Consider the following 14,891-nt stretch of genomic DNA (forward strand, 5'->3'; position numbering starts at 1 on the left):
AATGATGAATGTTAAATTGTTTGCAATCTTCCCAGGAGTGGACATCCCAGCAAATGTACCCCAGCAAAGAAGAAACAAGCGTTAAATCTCAGACTCTCTACAGGCCTCAGTTAGCTCGTTAGATGTTAAAGTTCATGACAGTACAATTAGAAAAAGACTGAACAAGTATGGTTTGTATGGAAGGGTTGCCAGGAGAAAGCCTCTTCTCTCTAAAAAGAACACGGCAGCATGGCTTAGGTTTGCAAAGTTGCATCTGAACAAACCACACGACTTCTGGAACAATGTCCTTTGGACAAACGAGACCAAAGTGGAGATGTTTGGCCATAATGCACAGCACCACATTTGGCAAAAACTAAACACAGCATATCAGCACAAACACCTCATACCAACTGTCAAGCACGGTGGTGGAAGGGTGATGATTTGGGCTTGTTTTGCAGTCATTGAGTCAATCATGAACTCTTCTGTATACGAAAGTATTCTAGAGTCAAATGTGTTGCCATCTGTCGACAGTTAAAGCTTGGCCAAAATTGGGTCATGCAACAGGACAATGATCTCAAGCACACCAGCAAATCTACAACAGAATGGCTTTTCAAAGAAAAGAATCAAAGTGTTGCAATGGCCCAGTCAAAGTCCAGATCTCAACCTGATTGAAATGCTGTGGTGTGTCAGAAGATCTGTGAATGTTATTAAATAATATATACTGTATATACATATAATATATATAGATGGTTGTATACGCCAAATAATTCATTTTATTTGTAAAACTCCAAAAGATCACTGTGTGGACAAACCCCCCTTCTCTCATTCATCAAAGAAATTGCTTGCATAGTTATTTCAGAAAGAATAAAGGCTTAGACTGTTGTATAGAAAGACAGATTGTTTCAAAAAGATAGTAATCCGTATATTCCAGATCTTAGATCAGACAGTCATTTCAAAGAAAGGCAATTTACTTCAAAAGAGATGGCCATCTATATTTTGTATATTGTAAATCTTGGATCAAACATGAAGATTCCCTTTCTTGATTAACAGAACATCTGAGAACAAGATTATCAGATAGATGACCCCATACAGTGATATACAGACACAATGTCTGAGAAATGGCTGGATTTCTTATTAGACTTAATGAGATTCGTTAGCTGAAGAAATGACTAAAATGTCACCTATATTTAAATGATCCCCTGTTGAGCTCCATACGCATCTGGCCCAACCCTGTGTCTCTTGAAAACATAGAAGCCATGATTTAAGATTTCAATATACCTTAACCTGTGTACATTTGACAGCAGAATATTTAATATATACCTTAGACTGTATTACATGTCTATAATGCAATTCAGATTGCAATAAATTAAATGAATAACTGCATTAGTATACATAAAATGTTTAAGTTATTCCAAAATAAATACAATTTCTCTGTGTCCCAGGAAGCTAATGAAAAATGACAGGAAGAACTGATGTGGAGATGAGATTTCTAAATAAGTATCTGTATAATAAATGTTTAAGTGTTAGTCTAATTTCAAAATAATATCTGTCTCTTTATTTTCAGACAAAATGTCCTATGTATATTAGTCATAAACACAGAGATATGTGGATATCTTCTATTTTATCATAGAAATTGATGAAATGTTGGTGTTTGGTATCAGGTTGTAGGTTTTCTGTTATGCTAGATGAGATATGGATGCTGACAGGAGAGATTTGTTAATGCAAGGAGTTATGGTGGTTAAAATTGTCATTTTATAAGGATGTATCAGATTGTTAGCAATGTTTGATGGTGGGTCTGCATTGCTGGTTGTCTGCTGCCCCCTAGGGGATTGGAATGGTATGACAGCCAAATTAATTTTTGATTAGGTCACATACAGAGCCAGTGAGGGGGGCATCCCCTAAAATGAACCAATGAGAAGGGACGAGCATCCGTGGTCGTAACCGAAAAAGATTACCAATGATTAGATATAAGAAAAGCTGAATGCAAGAGAGATAGACAGTCTTTTGGGCTTTTGTCTGCTGAAACTAGTGATTGATAACTGGCGGCCATACTTGGGAACACAATCACTTAAGCAAGAAGCTGAAACTTATCTTGATCTGTGCAATAAATTTTCTTCAAATGAGGTGATCTGAAAATATTTGGAAAAGATTGAACTACAAATTGGCTCAAACTGGTGATGTATTATTGTTCTATTTTTTTTTTCCTCTTTGATATTTAAATTAAAGGTATTTAGTAACCATTTAAAATTGTAGTTCAGCAATTTTAAAAAGGTACTTTATATTTTAGACTCATATTCACAGTCCTGTATAGTGTTAAGCTTGTCTTTTGTATGCTAAGTAATTTATCTTTGCAAATATACAAATATATCTTAGAATTGGTCTTAATTGTAGGTAATTAAGAATTTATTTCAGCTTAGATAAATTGGCATAGGAGTTTGTTATTTGCACAAATAATATATACAATTTCTGATGTTTTAAATTGGAATTATATAGGATAAATTGTGGCTATATACTGATTGTACTGTCTGAATGTTAGTGGTATTTTAATGAAATTCAATTGTGAATAAGGTAAATTTTATGATCTTTGCATAGCTTATTATAACAGTTTAAATGTGTATAGTTTTGATTCATATCTGGTTTTCTTCAAATATATTTCAATGTGTTTATAAATTTTAACTAATATAAAGAACGTAGGAATTTACATTAATTCTATTGTTTGGTATATGCATTTTATTGGGGGTTTAGTTTAAAGGATAATTATTAAATATATTATATTATAACCCGGCCATATACTGACAGGCGGGACCTTAAGAGAGCTGTGCATAAATGAATGCCCGCAAATCTCAATGAACTGAAGCAACGTTGTAAAGAAGAGTGGGCCAAAATTCCCCCACAACGATGTGAGAGACTGATAAAGTCATACAGAAAATGACTACTTCAAGTGTTTGCTCCTAAAGGTGGTTCTACAAGCTATTAAATCATAAGGTGTACTTAGTTTTTACACATGGCTTCTCCATTTTGGCTTTATTTTTGTTAAATAAATCTTAACATGGTATAATACGTCATGTGTTGTTGTTCATTTGAGGTTGTATTTACTTAATTTTCAGAAATGCTAAGAACCAGATGATTGTTATTATGGCCTGATAATTAAAATCGTATTATTCAAAGAGGGTGTACTTTCTTTTTCACATGACTGTATATATACATATATTTGCAGGGACATAACTAAACTTCACTGGCCCCATGACATCCTTTCTGGCTGTATGAAATCAACAGAAACTGAGTCCAGAAACTGAGTCAGCAGCCTCATAGGAGATGCTTCTCTGTAAATCGTCCTTCACCCTTGGTTAGTCGCAACAAAAGATCTGCACTTGCTCAACCTTCCTGTACAAATACGGTGGCAAGTTTTTCTATACGGCTGCACTGTGCCAACCCATCTTGGAAACCCTGCCACCATATTTCCCTACACTGTGAACACTTGTTTGCAAGAGGTGGGACAAACAGAGGTAGAGCATAGTCCCCACCAGGCCCCCTGGTATATATAACATTAGCTTAGCGCCAACTTTATACAACAAAATATTGCAGAGATATTTTATTGCAAAGATTAATTTTGCAGAACGTCGCTCCTGGCTCTACTGAGGGGGTCTGTTTTTTCTAAGCGAATCGCAGGCATGCTGTCTAGTTACAGTGTGCCTGATCGTGCCATTAAACTGAATGTAGTTCGCTCCTGCTCTGGTCTGGTAGCAGGAGTGAGCTACTTTCAGTTAAATGGTGCGATCGGGCGCGCTGTGACTAGACAGCGTGCCCTTGATGCACTTAGGAAAAAACAAACCTGCTCAGTAGAGCTAGGATCGGCGTTCTGCAAAATTCATCTTCGTAATGAAAAATCTCTGCAATATTTTGTTGCAGGGATAGGCACAGACAAAGGCTGTGGCGGACATTTTCCAAAGTACAGACCTTAGTGAAGGACACCAAGGTACATTTTAAATTAAAAACATTATTTTATAGTGTTTGGTGTTATTATACTGATGCAGATACCACTGATCCTATAACCAGCCCTCCTCTGGCTATACCCATGTGCCAGTGTCACTACTATGTCATTATATAGTGCTGGGTGTTATTATACTGATGCAGATACCACTGATCCTATAACCAGCCCTCCTCTAGCTATACTCATGAGCTAGTGTCACTTCTGAGTCTTTGTATAGTGCTTGGTGTTATTAAACTAATGTATATACCACTGATCCTATAACCAGCCCTCCTCTGGCTATACCCATAAGCCAGTGTCGCTACTGTGTCTTTGTATAGTGCTGGATGTTATTATACTGATGCAGATACCACTGATCATATAACCAGCCCTCCTCTGGCTATACCCATGTGCCAGTGTCACTACTGTGCCATTATATAGTGCTGGGTGTTATTATACTGATGCAGATACCACTGATTCTATAACCAGCCCTCCTCTGGCTATACCCATGTGCCAGTGTCTCTACTGTGCCATTATATAGCGCTGGGTGTTATTATACTGATGCAGATACCACTGATTCTATAACCAGCCCTCCTCTGGCTATACCCATGTGCCAGTGTCACTACTGTGCCATTATATAGTGCTGGGTGTTATTATACTGATGCAGATACCACTGATTCTATAACCAGCCCTCCTCTGGCTATACCCATGTGCCAGTGTAATTGTAGAACACTGGGTGTTATTTTACTGATGCAGATACCACTGACACTATAACCAGCCCTTGTCTGGCTATACGTATGCGCCAGTGTCACTACTGTGTCTTTGTATACAGCTGGGTGTTATTATACAAATGCAGATACACATCCAGTATTTCACTCAGGCTTTATTTATTCCATAACTTATCACCCAATATCGCTAGCAGTCTCTTGACAAGACACTAACTTTATTCACACTACATATTTTTTTATTCCTATTATTTAATCAGAAAGAAAAGCTATGCTAAGGTTGTGGTGGACACTGCAAGGGCTAGTCACGGACACCAGTGTCCGTGTACGGACACCTTGCCTATCCCTGTTTTGTTGTATAAAGTTGACACTAAGATAATGTTATATTATTATGCACTATGTGCAGAATTATATAACATTATTTTGTAGGTTTACTGCCCTTTTAAGGAAAATCAATACTGCGTGCAAGGCCAGGTGGGCCCCTAGTGGTGCAGTCTTGGTCTCTATATTGAGATCCCTGTTGTCATACCTCTGTAAATGTGCCCTTGTAAACTAGTAGTTTATAATATTTTGAAGTACATAGCAAATTCAGAAATGCCAGTTAAAATAAAAATAACTGTGAATAATTGTACAATTACCCCTTCTTTTTGAAGGGTTGATCAATTGCTTGTATGTTTGTTTTGAAACAACTTTATTTGCAAGTTATTTTAAAATGTTTTTCAGTTTATATGAATCAAATTGGATTAACTTTTGTCTGCACACATCATTTCTAATTTTCTACGTAGTCTTCTTGCATTCTGCACAATTAGCCACACCTTCTTGTTTATTATATTGTTGCGAGCAGAAAAAGACATCCTTTTGCTAAGTAGTTTCCGTGTGGTCACGGTGGTGTCACGCGTTGACCCTGGTAACCAAAGCAAGTAGGCTGCCTTGTAGCAAAGCAACGAAGGGGCGTGTCTATTGCTACGTCCTGACGCCACAGAACTGCAGTGTTTTCTAGAACGCAGTTTTGTGATCGCCATTATTTGTAGTTAAGTCTTGAGAAGGACATCTGGTATTTGAGGTGTTGCAGCAGTTTCTGTTCTCGAACAACACTACAAGGTAATACTAATATTTGATATTGTATAATTTTAGCATAGCTTGTTTTACTGTAAGTACAATCTTATAATTTGAAATGTTTTTAAATTATATTTTTTGTAGCAGCCGCCATCTTGTTCCCTTGATGGTTAGAACATGTAATGGCGGTTTTTGTTTGCATATATTTATCGTGAATAGCGATTTAGTTATTTTTTAATTTGTTAGTTTAGTGTTCTTTTTATTTCGGTGATCCGCATTTATAATAAGTGGGTGTCGTTTACTCATGAGTCTAAAATTTATATATGAATTCAAACTATATTAAAATGATTCATACAGCATTAAGAATCTGTTTTGCTTACACCTACTAATACAAATTAATATTTATCGGATTCCTTCTAACGTATTCTCTGAATATACGTTTACGAGATTTGTCATCCTCAGGTAGTAAAATGAGCTCTAGTTTTGCGAGGCAACTATGCAAAGAAACAAATGTATTTAGAATAGCCTCGAAAAAAATACGTTTGAGTTAGGAAACCCCACAAAAATATCCCCACCTTTTAAAAGCATTGTATAAAAAACTTGTATGTAAATTACACGTGATTCACCTGTATTTTACTAAAATTCTTATAGCTGCTAAACCCTTTGCACAACGTAAAAGGTTGTTCTACTTGTGTAGAACAATCCATGGGAGCCCACATTTGCAGTTACACACACATGCGCAGATCTCTACGGCGTTTGTCTGTGTCATCACCCCATCGCCAGATGAGTATCTAGGTTATTTGCTCATACGATCATTAGGAAGGAATCCCAAAGATGACTGCCTAGTGTGCATGCGATTCCAGTTTCGGTAAAATCTTAGTGTAGCGTTCTAAATTATTTACGCAGCCATATCTCATTATTTTCCTACAAAAATTGGTGTGGGGGTTCAGATGAGGGCCACCCCAAAATATGGCTCCCCTTTTTGTTCCTGGAGACACAAACATTGCAGCATTGTTAGTAGCCCTCATCTGAACCCCCACGCCAATTTTTGTAGGAAAATAATGAGATATGATAAAATAATTTAGAACGCTAAACTAAGATTTTACCCCAGTTTCTAACAATTTAGTGTGTAGTATTTCACTAGATCAAGAAATTTGAATAAGCAAAATTAGTGGGCTATGCTAGTTCGATTGGCTGGTGCTAGGGTTGCCACTTTGGCCATTTTTTTTTAATTTTTATTGAAACACTTATGAGTTTCACATGCAGGGAGGAACATAAATAGCGCTGTCCAGGGTCACTATTCATGTGCTACCCAGGTGTGCAGTACATGTTGCCCTCTCCTTACCCTGTAGCATGTGTAACTCATAAGTGTCCGAGGTGGCAACCCTAGCTGGTAGAAGGTAAATCATTGTACAAATGCGCTGCCTACTTTTATGGGCGGTCGTTACCACTTTATGATCAATTTAAACAACATTTTTCACCATTTAGAAGTTTTGTTTTCTACTCAAAGTACGGTAGGTATATCTTATTAGATTAATATTTTTTTTCTAACTTTTTTAAGGCTGCAATATAGTAATTTTGAAAATCTAACTTTTTTTTAAGGCTGTTTGCATTTATGTAAAATATTTAAAACTACTAAATGATTTTTAGTTTAACAAATTAATATTTTATTTTTTTATTTAATATTTTGTTTGTCACCACCGTTATAGGGCCTTAATGGTTGAAATATTATGTGCTCTACTCTCGTCCTTGCTCTGTCCTCCTTTTTTTTTTTTTTTTTTTTTTTTTTTCTTTTCTTTCTTTTTTTCTTCTTTTTTTCTTTCTTTTTTTTCTATTTTTTTTTACCCAAAGGGGTCACACAGAATTGCTGGTCCTGAGCGGAACCTACCGCTGTTCCGCCAACAGCGCTAGTTGCACATCTGAGTCATGCAATATTTATACATAGCAGAAAATGTATTGGTGTCACAAACTATTACCGTAATGCCACCCAGCTATCAAAATTGTCTGTGGAGAACCCTGCTGTATGTGCAAACACCAATCAAGCAGCTAGATCTCTGTAGTACATTTCTCTACCAAGAGAATGAAGCAAATTAATTTAATAAAAGTAAATTGGAAAGTTGTTTAAAATTGCTTGCCAGAATCATGATTTTAATATTGACTACAAAGTCCCTTTATAAGTAATATTTTATTAATCCACTGAGTGCAGTCACAATAAACCAGTTTCGCATTTAAAGGGACACTCAAGTCAAAATTAAACTTCATTATTCAGATAAAGCATGCAATTTTAAACAACTTTCCAATTTACTTCCATTAACAAAATGTGCACAGTCTTTTTATATTTACACTTTTTGAGTCACCAACTCCTACTCAGCATGTGCAAGAATTCACAGGATATACGTATATGCATTTATGATTGGCTTGGCTGATGGCTGTCACATGATACAGGGGGAGTAGAAATAGACATAACTGCAATTTATTTAACAAAAATCTACTACTCATTTGAAGTTCAGACTAAGTGCTATTGCATTGTCTTCTTATCATGCATTTGTTGATTATGCAAATCTACAGTGTTGACTGGTCCTTTAAGAATCTCAGTCTTAAAGGGACAGTCAACCCAAAAATAGTTTTAACTTATATCTATAAAGTTTATATATATATATATATATATATATATATATATATATATATATATATATATATATATATATATATATATATATATATATATATATATATACATATATAGCACAGTTTTTACAGATGTTCTGTTGCAAGTAAAATAACTTTGCCGCTGCTGCCATTTGAAAATGTCTGTTTGGCTCTGCCCCTTTTTTGTCATCCTTGACAACATGATCTTCTTCTGATCCCTGTAATTTTTCTAACTTACTTGTAACTGGCATTAGTGCATGCGCAATGCGCCTATTCTACTGTTGGGGTAACTTTTTTACACCCAAACAAAAAGCAGTGGTCCTAGATGTACAGTGTCACTGATTTTGTAAGCAGTGGTCCTAGAGGTAGTGTCACTGATTTTGTAAGCAGTGGTCCTTGACTTGTGCTGTCAATACTGATGGGGTATGTGTTGATTGTTTGGAGTGTGTTGTCGGGTAATTCTGGTCTGTCATTTTGCTTCTCTTGGCATTTTCTTTGAGATGTCCAGTGTGTTGTTCAGCCGCCGCATTCTTTTGTAACAATCTCAGATCATTATCTTTGACCCTCATACAGTGCTTTATCAACACCCCAGGGTTAAAGGTTGCCCAACGGGTAATTAGCTTGACTACCAGTTTGGCAAGATACTGCTAGGCATAATGGTTTATCACTCTATCAGGGAATATGAATAGACCGGTCCGGTCGCCAATGGCGACCTAAATTTCTTGCGGGCAAGTAAAATTTTTAAGTTACCAGCCCGAGCGGCGACCTGACATTGTAAGGGGGATATAAGAAGCAATAATAAAAAATGTCAATTTGCCTTTCAAATATGCGCACACACGGGAAAGGAGGGTAGAAAGGGGAGGTTCTTTCTGTTAAATGCATTCAAAGACCTCCCCTTATCTTCATGTCTCTTCCTTGTCAGTTGCTACTTCCCACCCTAAGGTTGTCTGCGCGGGAAGACATCCTGCTAGAGCGGTGAGTGTTTCTTCTCTGTGTGTTAATGAAGTATGGGTTAAAGTGACTATATAGTTATGGTAGGCAGCTTGCTCATGTACATTATGCCAACGTACTCCAGGGTCCTCTGCAGAACAGTAGAATAGGCGCATTGCGAATGCGCTAATGCCGGTTACGAGTAAGTTAAAAAAATTACAGGTATCAAAAGATCATGTCACGGATGACGAAAAAGGGGCGGATCCAGATGGACATTATTAAACGGCAGCAGCGGCAAAAGTGATTTTACTTGCAAACGGAATATCTGTAAACTGCTATATTTGTAAAAAACGATCTATGCGCAGTGGTTGACGAATATGTTCAAATATTAGGAGCCAGGAATATTTTTAGGAGCCAGACAGTTGGATTTATATATGGATAATAAGCCATAAAGTTAGGAGCCAGGGGTAAAATTCTAGGAGCCAGTGGCTCCCAGGCTCCTGGGTTTGTCGAGCCCTGATCTATGGCAACTTTATAGATGTAAGTTAAAACTATTTTTGGGTTGACTGTCCCTTTTTAAGGAGCAGCAAACACCTTGAGATTTGTATATAACATTTTTAGTTGCGTGTAACGAACTGGAATATACTTTAGTTATATATTTTTCCCTCGCCGTGTAATTTAGCTCCGAAAACTGAATTTTCTAATGTTTAGAACTTGAAATGTATTAACTTCTCAAGGATAGCCCTGCTACATCTGTGTACTCCAAAGAAAATTGCCAGCAGGGAGGCATTATGAAGTAGCCGGGGGGGGGGGGGGGGGGGCATTGTATTACTTTGCTATCCAAGGCACAATTCAATTGCATCATTTAAAGGGACATAGAACAAGTTGGGGAAAGAGACAAATAATATAAAATGTACTTTAATAACTTTACCACCAAATTTATATTGCAATGCCTCTCCATTAACCCTTAAATTTCCGAATTGTACAGCTCTATTCCCCCCCCCCCCCCCCCACACACACACACGATTCCTTCTATGGCTGCATCTATATCCCACCTTTGATTTGGTAGAATGCAGACTTTAACACTCATTATCTGCTGGAGCATGCCTAGAAGCAAATAAGCAGCTGTGAACTCGGGTTGTTACAGTGCCTGTGTTTCTGATGCTAAACACTGATAAGGGGGGTGGATCAGACTACTCTAGACAGCATGGCTATGTAACTAATTTTATTTATTTTTGAAAAATATTTTAAAATACTTGCCAGCAATTTTTAATTTTTGGCTAACCACTGCAAAACAATGCACTCTCTACTATGTCTGACTAGCCTTGTTGTCTGTGGACTAAAGTCAAGATTGGTTCCTCCAGAAAGGCAAATGGTTGGTGGGGTTTGGCTATTGAATAAAATTTGTAATAAAAATTATGTAAAATTGTTTTACAAATGTTTGAACTTGGCTGGTATGTTTTATGGCTGGGGCTGTTCCATTTGGGGGCATTTTTGTAAAAAAAATAGTTTTGTTTATTAAATAACATTGTGCTGATCTAAACAAGCCCCAAAGTTTTAGATGTATACTGATGTCATTGCTTCTGTTTGTATAATGGGTCTTTTCGTATGCAGGGGAGGGTCTGCTCTCAGTTCATTTCAGTGGGTGTCCCAGCCTAACCTCATCAACAGCGCTAAATTGGGGGCTTCTAAATAAGTGTTAAAAAGGTTTTACACCGGATTATCAGTATCTGTGCATATTCTTTATAGAAGTGTCAATTACATGCAGTTAAAGGGACAGTCAAGTGCAAACCCTTTATTTTTTTTTTAAATTTGCTTTTCACAACAGGGTAGAGCTTGTTCATGTAAACTATATAGATAACATTGTGATGCCGTCTGTGCAGACACTGCACTTATTTGCTAAAATGCAAGTCAATAGATAATGTCATGTGATCAGGGGGCTGTCAGAAGATGCTCAGATGCAAGTTAATCATAGAGGTTAAAAGTATATTAATATGTTGGTTATGCAAAACTGGGGAATGGGTAATAAAGGGATTATCTATCAGTTTTAAAAAAAAAAATTCTGATGTTGACTGTCCCTTTAAATAAAATTGATTTATACTGTCCCTTTAAAGGGACACTTAAGTCAAAATAAACTTTGATTCAGATAGAGCATGCAGTTTTAAGACACCTTCCAATATACTTTAAATTATTACATTTTGCATAGTCTTTATATACAAATTTTTCTAAAAACAAAGACCCTACTGAGCATGTGCACAAGCTCACAGGGTATACGTTTACTAGTTTGTGAATCACATAATACAGGGGGGTGGAAAATGGCAGAAAATACATTTGTCAGAAAAAATATCTGCTTTTATGAAATTCTGAGTAGTTGTTAAATCATTGTCTTTTTATTATGCACTTGTTAATGGTGCAATTCTACTGCATTGAGTGGTCCTTTAATGGTTTACAAGTGACACTTGAAGACAATTTGCATGAGGTGTCTTTCTGCAGTTTGTAGAGGTGGCAGCTCGCACATGGCAGTCCCAATAGAGTAGCCCCTCCCACATGACCTTCTGCTCTGAAACACTGCTAAAGCTGTTGGCATGTAGAGTACATTTAACCCATGGCTGCCATTTAGTTGAAAGAAGCTAATTAAGCTAAAACATGAATGTATTTCTATGGGAGAAGACAAGGAGCACTTGACTGCAGTTGTGCATAAAGTTCTCGCTGTGTTGGAGAGAGGAGACTATGCTCCGCACCTCTTCTCCCCCCCCCCCCCGTTACAATAGAATAGCATATCAGTCAAAAAACAAATTAACATCATTTTTACCACAATTGGTTTTGCAATAGCCAAACTACACTTAATGTTTTACTTTCTTTGAAGGAGCCAATCGGGGCTTCAGCCTGCATGGCTGACCACGGTCATAATGTCAGTATAAAATGTATTATTTTGCAGTTCTTAATTAGAGAAGGAAATAGTGGAGGCTTCATTAAGTTCTAATTAAGCCTGCACACATTTGTCTCTTGTGATTGGTTAATTAGTTGTGTTCAACTAACTGCCAGTAGTGCAATGTTGTTCCTTCAGCAAAGAATGAGAGAGAAGCAACTTTGATAATAAAAGTAAATTGGATGGTTTCTTTTTTTTTTTTTTTTTAATTGTATGTTTGAAATCATGAAAGAAAATTTAGGGATTTCCTGTCCCTTTTTAAAGGACCAGTCAACACAGTAGATTTGCATAATCAACAAATGCAAGATAACAAGACAATGCAATAGCACTTAGTCTGAACTTCAAATGAGTAGTAGATTCTTTTCAGACAATTTTAAGTTATGTCTTTTTCCACTCCCCCTGTACCATGTGACAGCCATCAGCCAATCACAAATGCATACACGTACCATGTGACAGCCATCAGCCATTCACAAATGCATACACACTTATTCTTGCACATGCTCAGTAGGAGCTGGTGACTCAAAGAGTAAATATTAAAAAAAACTCTGCACATTTTGTTAATGGAAGTAAATTGGAAGGTTGTTTAAAATGGCATGCTCTATCTGAATAATGAGTTTAATTTTGATTGAGTGTCCCTTTAAGAAGAAAACAAGTTGTTTGCTGTTTGACTACAAGGCATTTCTGTTGTGCTGCTATAGGATAACATCAGCCAGGTCTTTAAGAAAAAACAGTTTAAAGGGTGGTAATTTTGTTTTAAAAACGTGTTTCCAACTACTTTTCCAGTTGCAGAGTATGATATTTGATTTTTTTTTAAGGCTTATTTGTGTATATGAATTAGCTGATTTTGTGTTTTGAAGCCTCAACCTAATAAAATGGGTTCAGCTTGTAGGTATAATTTGATCTCATTACTTTATCACATTGTGTACATATACCTGCTTCTTTCTTATATCTGTCCATAAACTAATCACCAATACTTGGAGATAATTTCTTCTACTGGCTGTGTTTACACAGCTTGGCATTAAGGCCAAAAACTTTCAGGGTAGGTGGGGATAGCACAGGCTAAAATAACTTTCTTTCTTTTTTAAGACAATGAGTCCACGGATCATCTTAATTACTAATGGGATATTCACCTCCTGGTCAGCAGGAGGAGGCAAAGAGCACTATAGCAGAGCTGTTAAATAGCTCCTCCCTTCCCTCCCACTCCAGTCATTCTCTTTGCCTACGTTAGTGATAGGAAGTGGTAAAGTGAGGTGTTAGTATAGATTCTTCAATCAAGAGTTTATAATTTTTAAAGTAGTGCAAGATTGTGCTGCTTTGTTCTAGGGTGTAGCCGTAGTCCATATCAGTCTCTTCAGTAGAGCTTTGGTGGCTTTAGAGCAATGGGAACTTGTGGGACATAATTCTCACTGCGCCTCCCATACAGTCATGCTGCCCTAACCCTGATAGCCTAAGCAAGATTACTCAGGCTTTATCCACAGAGCTATGTGAGGGAGAGGACCCCGCAAACCTGCTGAGCTGCCCTGCTGTCGGGCAGATTTTAAAGGTAAGTGCTGACTTCTTTTCTTGGAAAAGAGGAACTCAGAGGAAGTGGAGCACATTATTATTGGGACAATAGCCTCCTATAGATTAAAGGAGGGGACTTAAAGGGACAGTATACTGTAAAATAGTTTTTCCCTTAATGTGTTTACAATTGCTTTTTTTACCAACTGCAGAGTAAAAAATGTATGAAAATTAGCTTTTTAAGGTTTATTTCTGTATATTAAAGCTCTGATTTTGTGTTTTGAAGCCACAGCCTAATAAAATAGGTTGAGCTTGTAGATATAATCAGATCTCATTACTGTATCACATTGTGCACATATACCTGCTTCTTTATCTTATATCTGTCCTTAAAACAATCACCAATACTTTGAGAGAACAATGGAAAATCAACATTTTATTACCTTATCTCTGCTTTATCACATTGGGAGTGTAATTTCTTCTGCTGGCTGTGTTTACAAAGCTTATCTATAGCTGGTACGCACGGCCACAAACTTTCAGAATAGGTGTGGATACCACATGCTAAATTAACAATTTCAAATGCCAATATAAGGGTAAAGGAGCTACTTGTAAACAATTTAATACACTCCAGCAGGTAAAGTGGATCATTGGGAACAAATTAAAGGGGAGAAAATTTGAGTAAACTGTCCCTTTAACAGCACTTGCCTAGACACTCAGCGTCATAGACAGCGTTGCTCTTAACATTTTCTATACTGCGCTGGATTAGCTCAGAGATCTTCCCTCTCTAAGTGGCCTCTCCATCTATTTTCTAGTAGGGTTAAATGTTTAGATTCAACATGGCTCAGCAGTGTTTTGTAAATCTCCAAGATAGAAAAACTTCCAAGCTTAAAAGCAGACACTGATACACTAAATACGTGCGGCTCCCAGAATTGTGGGTCCTCTCTAATCAGCTGGTCCACGTAATGCCTCATCTGGAGATAGGCATAGAAGTGGGCCCGCGGTAGTCCAAATTGAGTTTGTAACTCCCCAAAGGACTTGACGCATTTCCTAGAGATGTCTAAAGCATCTCCCACCGAACATAAGCCCTTGGTTTCCCAGTTGGTAAACGGGGAAGTATCAATCCCAGGGGGGAAACAGATATTGTTTCGCAGTGGGATTA

The 14,891-nt window shown here is 37.1% G+C and overlaps 1 protein-coding gene across 1 annotated transcript in view; it reads left to right on the forward strand.

Moving 5' to 3' along the window:
• The first annotated feature begins 5,627 nt into the window (after window positions 1–5,627).
• Window positions 5,628–14,891, forward strand: part of LOC128663088 (dual specificity protein kinase CLK4) — a 38,186-nt gene continuing 28,922 nt past the window's right edge. The window contains exon 1 of the mRNA XM_053717241.1: window positions 5,628–5,772. The gene's annotated coding sequence lies outside the window, so the exon portion shown is untranslated. The remainder of the gene's footprint in view (window positions 5,773–14,891) is intronic.

The sequence above is a fragment of the Bombina bombina genome, chromosome 6 (assembly GCF_027579735.1).
Source record: "Bombina bombina isolate aBomBom1 chromosome 6, aBomBom1.pri, whole genome shotgun sequence".
In the NCBI taxonomy this organism is placed as follows: Eukaryota; Metazoa; Chordata; class Amphibia; order Anura; family Bombinatoridae; genus Bombina; species Bombina bombina.